Source organism: Triticum dicoccoides, chromosome 5A (assembly GCF_002162155.2).
Source record: "Triticum dicoccoides isolate Atlit2015 ecotype Zavitan chromosome 5A, WEW_v2.0, whole genome shotgun sequence".
NCBI classification, from domain to species: domain Eukaryota; kingdom Viridiplantae; phylum Streptophyta; class Magnoliopsida; order Poales; family Poaceae; genus Triticum; species Triticum dicoccoides.
The window spans coordinates 518,737,895-518,748,108 of NC_041388.1; positions in this window are offsets into that span (position 1 = coordinate 518,737,895).

Sequence of the window (10,214 nt, forward strand, 5' to 3'; positions counted from 1 at the left end):
AGACATTGATGTTTGAAGTGGTGAAAATCCAAAGTCCATATCACGCCCTATTTGGGCGACCGGCCTACGCCAAGTTTATGGCACGACCCTGTTATGTGTATTTGCAGCTCAAAATGCCGGGTCACAAGGGGACAATAACGGTTCACGGAAGCCGCAAAATCACTTTGGAGTGTGAGGAAGGTGATGCGGCCTATGCAGAGTTGGTTTGTGCCACCGAGGAGTTGAAGTATTATAAGGACAATGTTGATCCGGCGGACATGACTCCATTAAAGAAGCCAACTACGGAGCATGATCCGGCCCTGAAGTTCAAATTGACAGAAGAAACTAAGCTTGTTGACTTTGTACCTGGCGATTCGTCCAAGCAGTTCAGCATCAGTGCTAATTTGGATCCGAAATAGGAAAGCGCGCTCATCGAGTTCATCTGTGAGAATCGGGACATTTTTGCATGGAAGCCCTCTGACATGCCAGGTGTATCAAGGCAACTCGCTGAGCGCACCCTTAATGTGGATCCTAAGTACAAACCGGTGAAACAGTTCCTCTGCCGGTTTAACGAAGAAAGACGCAAGGCAATTGGAGAAGAGGTAACCAGACTCTTAGCAGCTGGTTTTATTGTTGAAGTTTTTCACCCTGAGTGGCTTGCCAACCGGTGCTGGTCCTTCAGAAAAACGGCACCTGGCGCATGTGTGTGGATTACACAGATCTTAATAAAGCTTGTCCACCAGATCCTTTTGCCCTCCCCCGTATTGATCAAATTATTGATGCTACGGCGGGTTGTGAGCATTTAAGTTTTTTGGATGCATATTCTGGCTATCATCAGATCAAAATGGCAGTTAAGGACCAAGAGAAAACGACATTCATAACTCCCTTTGGAGCCTTCTGCTATGTGTCTATGCCCTTTGGGCTCAAGAGTGCCCAGGCAACTTATCAACGTTGTGTGCAAAATTGTCTACACAAACAGATTGGCCGTAATGTACACGCCTACGTGGATGATATCGTGGTTAAATCCAAGGAGAAGGAGACTCTGATTGGTGATTTGAAGGAAACTTTTGATAACCTGAGGACATACAAGATGATGCTTAATCCGGACAAATGCGTCTTTCGTGTACTGGCGGGCAAGTTATTAGGCTTCCTGGTGTCCAATAGGAGAATTGAGGCTAATCCGGAGAAGATCACTGCCATCACCTCCCTAGCTAAACCGAAGTGTATCAATGATGTTCAACGCCTGGCAGGCCGGATTGCCACGTTAAGCCGGTTTATCAGTCGTCTTGGTGAGAAGGCAATCCCTTTGTATCAGATGTTGAAGAAGACGGATCAGTTTGTATGGAGTTCTGCTGCTGATGAAGCATTTGAGGACTTAAAGCGGCAATTGGCCAATCCGCCTGTGCTCGCCGCTCCCATTGAGAAGGAGTCGTAACTGCTATATGTTGCTGCTAATGCTCGAGCAGTCAACGTGGCTATTGTGGTGGAGCGAAAGGAGGCAGGTAAGGAGCATCTGGTTCAACGTCCGATCTATTATATCAGCGAGGTGCTCATTGAGTCCAAGCAAAGGTATCCGCATTGGCAGAAGCTGGTGTATGGAGTTTTTATGGCAAGCCGGAAGCTTAAAAAATACTTCCAAGGGCATCCAATTACGGTGGTCAGTTCTGCTCCTTTGGGGGATATCATCCAGAACCGGGAAGCAACTGGCCGGATTGCCAAGTGGGCTATAGAGCTTGGGCCGCACGATTTGAAGTATGTGCCTCGGACGGCGATTAAGTCTCAAGCACTGGTTGATTTTATCAATGATTGGACGGAAATGCAAGCACCTGAAGAAAAGCCAGATCACACATATTGGACCATCCATTTTGACGGATCCAGGCAATTGGAAGCTGAGTATGAAACCTTGCTCCATGGTCTCCGGATGGCTAAAGAGATGAATCTAGGTCGAGTTAAGTGCTTCAGTGACTCGGACCTCGTGGCTCAGCAAGTGTCTGGCACTTGGGACTCTAAGGATCCACTCATGGCGGCATATCGTCGTGAGGTGGATATTGTTGCAGGCCATTTCAAAGGCTATCAGGTGGACCACGTGGACCGACGGAAAAATGAAGCGGCGGACGCTTTAAGCCGGCTGGGCTCTCAGCGCAAACCGGTTCCGCCCAATGTTTTCCTGGATGTGCTGCACAACCCGTCGGTCAAGATCCCTGGTAAAGCGAATTTGGCTATTCCTGATCCGGAGGCTCAATTGGTGGCACCTCTTCATGTTATTCCAGATTGGATGCTTCCCTACCTGGCGTACAAGAACCGGGGCGAGTTACCAGAGGATGAGACTCTGGCCAGACAGATAATCCGGCGATCCAATTCCATGACTATTATCCACGGCGAGTTGCATCATTGCAGTGTGTTAGGAGCATTTCAACGCTGTGTGTCTCCTGAAGAAGGCCGTGAAATTTTCCGTGAGATCCACGCAGGAGATTGTGGTCACCACGCCGGTTCAAAATCTCTGGTGGCTAAAGCGTTTCGCCATGGCTTCTATTGGTTAACTGCTCATGCTGATGCAGAGGATCTGGTCAGACGATGTGATGGTTGCCAAAAGTTCTCAAGACGTGCTCATGTACCAGCTCAAGAATTGAGAATGATTCCAATTACTTGGCCGTTTGCGACTTGGGGGCTGGATATGGTTGGGCCTTTCAAAAGGTCCAAAGATAAGAAGACCCACCTCCTGGTGGCGGTTGACAAGTTTACAAAGTGGGTGGAGGCAGAACCTGTTAGCAAGTGTGATGCGGCCACAGCGGTTCAGTTCATTAAAAAAGTGATTTTCCGGTTTGGCTTTCCACATAGTATCATCACAGATAATGGTACCAATTTGTCCAAAGGTGCCATGAAGGAGTTCTGCGATCGGGAGCACATCCGGCTTGATGTTTCATCAGTGGCACACCCATAGTCCAATGGTCAAGCAGAAAGAGCTAATCAAGAGATCTTGAGAGGCATCAAGCCCCCGGCTCATGGTTCCTTTGCAGAGAACGCCGGGTTGTTGGGTAGAAGAATTACCATCTGTGTTATGGAGCATCAATACAACACCCAACAGGTCAACAAGATACACACCGTTCTTCATGGTTTATGGAGCGGAGGCGGTTCTCCCCAGTGATATCCGTCATGATTCACCTCGTGTGACGGCTTATATTGAAGCGGACAACGAGACAACACGGCAAGATGCTTTGGACCGGTTGGATGAAGAGCGTGACATAGCAGCCGCCTGATCGGCGATTTACCAACAGGATCTTCGCCGTTATCACAGTCGCCGAGTCAGAACCAGAACCTTCCAGGAAGGAGATTTGGTGCTTCGGCTCATCCAAGATCAGACTGATATGCATAAGTTATCCCCACCTTGGGAGGGGCCTTTCGTGGTCAGCAAGAATCTGCAACGGGTCATACTATCTGATCGATATTCGAGAGCATAAGGACCCACGTACATCAGAGGAGGAGACCAACAGGCCGTGGAACATAGCTCATCTTCGGCCTTATTATACATGAGCCATTGGTTCTACTCATGTACATATTACAATGATGTATATATTATGATTAAATATAATAAACCGGAACCTCAGCTAAAGCGGGGTATCTGTTCTTTTACATCATGTGTGGTTACACGGAGTTGTTCTAAAGCGGCCTCCGGTTTACCCCTTGAGTTCGCTTTTTAAAAGCATCATGTTATATCACTTGGAGGTTTGGTCGTGTCCGAACCAATACCATACCTCTTGATAGGCGAGAGCCACTAGATCACTTGGGGACTTGGTCACGTCAGAACTAGTCATGCCTCTTGATCGGCCTAAGGCCATAGAATCACTTGGGGGCTTGGTCGAACCCGAACCATTGCCATGCCACTTGGTCGGCATAAATGCCACGGTTTCATTTGGGGACCTGGATGACCAGAACCATAGTTACACCTAACGGGAGCTTGGTCGTGTTCGGCCGTGGTAACGCCATTTGATCAGCTCAAATAAACCTTTTTTGCAAACGGTTTTGTCATTGCTTTTGCTTCCCACTTTTCTTTGCAAGATACTTTTTTCTTTTTTCTTTTTTATTGCATTTTTTTTATTACTTTTTTCAACCAATCAATTGACGGAACACAGTTCACGTCAATCCGGAGACTATTTGCCCGGTTTGATCCTTGTTGTTAACATCCTCTTATGGAGTAACACGGTGTTTATTATAACCCGGCACGGTTTACATGGTAAACCAGCTTCATATATATACATGAGCTGTTATCTCCTCCAACAGTGTGGGTTTGCAAAACTCCGCTTCAAGATTGGCCAAGCCAACTTCACGCTCAACGATGGCAGGTATTATGTATCTCAAAAATTTGGTCATATACTTAATTTTTTTTGGATGTTTTGACTTCATATATGCAGACATCATATTCCGCCTGACGGTACAACCGCGGTGGCACTTGAAGAGTTTCTTATTGCAAAAAGTGCTTTGGAAAGTTCATCACCACAGGAAGAACAAATTATGCACGAAGGCATATCAACATCAAAAGTATCAGCTAGCCTATTACAAGGCAACACGGTTCCCATAATAATATCATTGTTTTTCGCAAAGGAGAGGCACTTTTAAAACCGGCTTCCCGTTCAAGCTTGGTCACCAGCCTGGCCTAATGGTTGTGGGTCATCCTGCGCCGCTTCAGCCTCCGTTTCTCTACCCAGTGGCTGGAAATCAACAGTTGTCCAGTCGATTCCCATTAATGCTTGAAAAACAACTTCATCATGGATCATCAACGACAGGTCAATATCGGGAGCGTAAGTATGCTTACGGATTGGAGGGATCAGATTTTTCGATTCATGGATTGGTGCAACTATTCGCTTGTTCTGATTGTCATATTGGGCTTGATAATGAGACAAGTCTGCTTCTTCAGCCAATTGATAAGCTAGCAGACGTACCTCCCGGTTTATTGCTCGCAGATCCGCTTCACCAAACTCTGACCCGTCTTCCTTCAAGCCGGGATAGCCCTGAGCCGCTTCAATAGGATCAAAATCCGGCACCCAGGCTTTTTCCCGGATTAAGGCATTGATCGCACCAGTTCGAGCAGCAGATTTCTTCAGCTCTTCAACCCGGGCAGGAAGCACCGACAGTTTCATCAGAGTGTCTTGAATCAAAGTGGGCACCAGTTTGTTATGGGATGCGGTACAGATGATCCGTTGGGCACCAGTATACAATTGTTCAACCAATGTATAGGCGGCTTTCAGTTTCTTCCGCACATCTGACCCCAAGTGACCAATGCGTGTCCCTAAAATACCATAAAGGGTTAATAAACCAGCAACTCTGTAAGAAGGCAGAGCCAATTCAGAAGTCAAACTGCTTTACCAAAGATAGCAGTAGTCATGGCATGCACGTGCCGCTTTATGCTGGTCAGTTCATCCGCCACTAGTTTTAGTGCAGCCTCGGCATCCTTTGCTTGTTTGATTAAAGCGGACTTTTCAGTGGCCCAATCCGCCCGCTTCTTATTGAAGCTCTCCTTAAGCTGTTCCATGGCGCTTAAAGCGTTGGCTAATTCCTCTTTTGCTTTGGAGGTTTCAGCTTGTTGGGTTTTCAGGTTTTCTTGGAGATCGGCGACTTGGCTTTCTTTCATCTTCAGGTCCGCCTGCATGCAGACAGTTATATGCTTCAACAAAACGGTACAAGGATTGAAGTACCAACCACATAACAAGTTATGCACTTAGCACTTGGGGGCTAATGCATATTCGATCTTCATCTTTCAAAATCTTACAAAGTCCCAAGATCAATACAAGTATTCAACTTGACACTTGGGGGCTAATGGCTATTTGCTCGTATATATATTCTGATGCGGCAATCTCAATTACTTAAAGTACCGGTTTAACTATGCTAAGTTGAACCGGCCCTTGGGGGCTACATCGGCGAAATTCAAAGTATTAAGATTTATATTAGTAAGTCCCGGTTTGAAAGAAGATTACAAACCGGCCCTTGGGGGCTAGGAGAGTCAGCAAGTATTGAAGCATACAAGCAGGAAAGAGCATATGGAAGTTACCTCGTATTTATCCTTCATCATATTAACCAGACTGGCTTCATAGTCACGGTTGGTATACAGGCGGTTCAGGTAGCCGGAATGGATATCTTGGGCGTTCAGAGCAGCGTAAGTTGCCAGATCAGCATTCCACTTGCCTTTACGAAAGGCAGCAAAATTCTTCCTTGGCAGAATGTTTGGACAAAGCAACAGGATTGCTTGGCTCGGTATGGCCAGTGCCAGTAATGACAACCTCATCCTCCTGAGTATCGCCGGTTTGCACTGGGGCTGTTGGCTTGTCAGTAGGTTTTGCTGGACCGGTGGATCTCTCAATCCGGATGGAGCCTGTGGGCTGATTGACAGGACCTGAGGCATCAGTAGGTCTCTCGTCAGCAATAAGATCGTCGTCTTGCTGCGGTGGATCGTTGGGTATATCCTCAGGAATAGCCGCTTCAAGATCGGGTGTTTTGCCTGGCTCAAGAACGACATCTTCTTCGGCCGCTTTGTCCAGGCGGGCCTTCTTGCTTGGCCTAGGTTTGGCCCTGAAAAGAATAACAAAATCAAATACAACATATGTTCTAAGGCGATGTGCTGCAAATATCATAATAAGTATAGCTTACCCAAGCACCATTTTGAGCGGTGGCAGCTGAGTAGCCGATGACTCGCCAAAAAATGAGTGGGAAGTAGCCTGGTAATCGGAGTCAGATGGATTAAGAGGTTGACAAAAGCAGCCCGCTTTAGGACAATCACTGACAAGAAAATTAGAGACCTCTGAACGGCGTTTTCGAACCAGACTGTTCGGTAAACCGGTGGAGGTAACTACCTGGCCGCTGTGTCGGGTTGTGCGACGAGCTTCGTGCTGTTGGGTCTTCATAAGAAATTTGGGATCCAAATAAGCAAGAGGATGATAAAATTTAACTTTCCGGTTTGCCTGACGGATTTTTAGCGAAGGCAAAGGTTCTGAATCGGAAGAGAGAATAATTACCTCTGCAGCATCAGCGTGGCTGGCTTCGGCATCATCCTGACAAATATCATCATCAATAAGACGCATGAAAAATAAGCCAAGTGAGTCAAGCTCTACCTCAAGGTCCGGATTATCCACATCATCATCAGGGGCCGGATTAGAAGATGCAGTAGTTCTTTTCCTGTGGGCAGTCTTCTTTACAGCTTTAGTCTTTTGCCGGGTTGCTCTTTCCGGTTTGTCTGGTTTTTCTGGTTTTTCCTGCGGCAATTTCTTGCTCCAAAATGGGTCATTGCCCTGATTACACAGACACTGATATTAAACAATGACCAGATATATCAATAACAGATTCAGAAAAAGGAAAAATCAAGGTCTTACAGCTGGCGGTTTGTTGGTGGCACAGAAGGGAAGCAGGCCGTTTCTAGCACGGATATGTTCCGGTTCATTCAACATCTTATTCACAGCCTCTGTGATTTCTTCATCGGTGAGCTTGATTTTGGAATGTCGCAGTGGGTCATCAACACTGCCGGTATACTCGCACATCAAACCAGAGCGCTGACTAAGGGGCAGTATGCTCCATGATATCCAACAGCGAGCGAGATCAACCCCTATTAAACCGTTGGCCATAAAGGCTCTGAGCTTCGACAGTTGAGGAGCATATTTGCTTCTCTCCTGGGCAGTCAATCTTTGCGGAAAAGTGTGTGTATTGCTGAGCTGCTCCGGACGAAAGCCAGGCAAGGGATTCTCAGCAGTAGGGGAGGTGTCTTTGCAATAGAACCATGTCTGATTCCACTCTTTGGGGTGGCTGTGCAGTTTGGCGTGAGGGTATGTGACCTCTTTCCTTTTCTAGATCGCCACACCACCCAACTGCGTATTGGAGCCGTCAGTAAACTCAGTATGGCGGTTTAGATGGAAAAGGTCTCTGAACAATTCCACTGTGGGCTCCTCTTGAAAGAACGCCTCGCAGAGCACTTGGAAGTGACACATATTTGTAACAGAATTGGGGCCAGTGTCTTGTGGATGGAGTTGGAAATCGGCCAAAACATCCCGGTAAAATTTAGAACCGGGCGGCTTAAAGCCCCGAGCTAAGTGATCTACGAAAATGACAATATCTCCTTCTTGAGGAGTGGGAGGGCATTCTTTGCCAGGAGCCCTCCAATGGATGGTATCTTTGCTACCTAAAGCGTCGATCAGGACTAGATCGTCCAGCTGAGCCTCTGTGACGCGAGAAGGAACCCAATTGCACTCATATACTTGCTTGGCCATGATGGAATCTACAAGGTAGAAGATCCCGGTTCAAAAATGCATTTGATCAAGGTACATTGGTATGTGTAATGTTAAACCAAAGACAGAACTATCTGAACCGGAGTTTTATGAAGCAACAACATCTGGCGGTTCAACAAGGGGACTAATGGTATATACCAGTTTGGCAATTTTTTCTACAAGGTTAAACCGCCTGGTTTAAACATTGAAGCAGATGAGTAAGTTTATAGAAACAGATTTCGTAAGATTTCTCTACAGCGATGGATCTGAAGCAAGTTCAGAAAAAAAAAGATAAATATTCAGAGGTCCAAAAGGAGCAGTACCGAATCAATGAGCAAGACGTACATACAGATCTATGGTTTTGAGATGTGTAAGTGAAGGTGAAGGGTAAACAACTACCATTGCACAGAATAAAGATTTGCGGAGTCATCTAAAGATCTATCGTATGAGCAAGAGGCAGACGATGAACACTGAAGAACTGTGAAACCCTAGGTCAGATCTGCGGGGGAAAGGATAGAAGATTTACCGGAGCTGAGGAAGACGCGGAAGGTTGCCGCGATGCTCTGGTGCACCCAGTTTGATGCAGCGGCCAAGGTTGAGGCAGAGGTCGACGGCGGCGGCGGAGCTCCGAGGCTGGCGACGCGAGGAAGACAAAGAAGAAAGGCACGAAGGGGAGAAAAGAAATGACCCTTCGGTCCTATTTATAAGGCGAAAGAACAGGTGTCAGGCGCGACAATCAAGGGGCCACGAAACGGAGCTGTCGCCTCGATTTCCGCAGATCTATTAAACAAAGAAGCATAATGGATAGCTTCGTTATGACAGGTGATGTCACTCCGGTTTACAGCAATCAGAGAAGATGACATCATGGCGGTTTACCAATTTATGAGAAGATGTTGAAGATGAAGCTTTTGTTAAAGGATTGACATGAACCCGTTCAAATCAATCTGGGGCCTAATGTTGGGGATATTACTGCTGGGCATAAACCGGCCTATCTGGGCCGGGTCAACTTCATCAGTAGTTCCAGAGTGATAAAGACCAAGAAGGCAGATGAGGGCCTAAGGCCCATAGCCGGTTCAAGACTTGTAGCTATAAACCGGGATTTGTATATAAACTTGTACTATAAGTTAGGAATAAGGAGAGACCAATCCAGAATACGAATATCGACCGGTGTTAGGACTCTGTGAGCCGACGGGTGTCACCCGTGTATGTAAGGGGACGACCCGGCGGCGGTTCAGAGATAGACAACAACTCGAGACATAGGCGAAGCTTATTTGCTCCCTAGTCATCGAAACCCCATCAATTCCATCACAACTAGACGTAGGCTTTTACCTTCATCGAAGGGGCCGAACTAGTATAAACTCTCTTGCGTCCCTGTGTCCGCTTTAACCCCTTCAAGCTAACCAGTAGCGATGGCTCCACGACTAAGTCCTTTCTCTAGGACATCTGCCGTGACAAAGCCAGGACATCGACGGTACATGTATCTCACACCGACGATACTTTCTATTTAGGGTTTCTCCTCTACCGCTCGGCGACCCTCGACGACCCTCGTTCCTGATAAAATAAAGAGGAACAAGAAGAAAAAAAAAGAGGAGAAGAAGAAAGGAATAGAGGAGAAGAAGAGAAAAATAGAATATATATTCTATTTTTCTCTTCTTCTCCTCTATTCCTTTCTTCTTCTCCTCTTCTTTTTTTTCTTTTTTCTTCTTCTTATTTATTTCTCCTCGTCTTCCTCTCCCCTCTCGGCGACCCTAGACCCCCTCTCGACCCTCGACCCCTAGGCGACCGTCGACACCTCTATTTTTTTTTCTTCCTCTTCTTTTTTATCCTCTTCTTCCTCTACCGCTCGGCGACCCTCGACGACCCTCGTTCCCGATAAAAAAGAGGAAGAAGAAGAAAAAAAGAGGAGAAGAAAGAATAGAGGAGATCTTCTCCTCTATTCTTTCTTCTCCTCTTTTTTTTCTTCTTATTCCTCTTCTTTTTTTATCCTCTTCT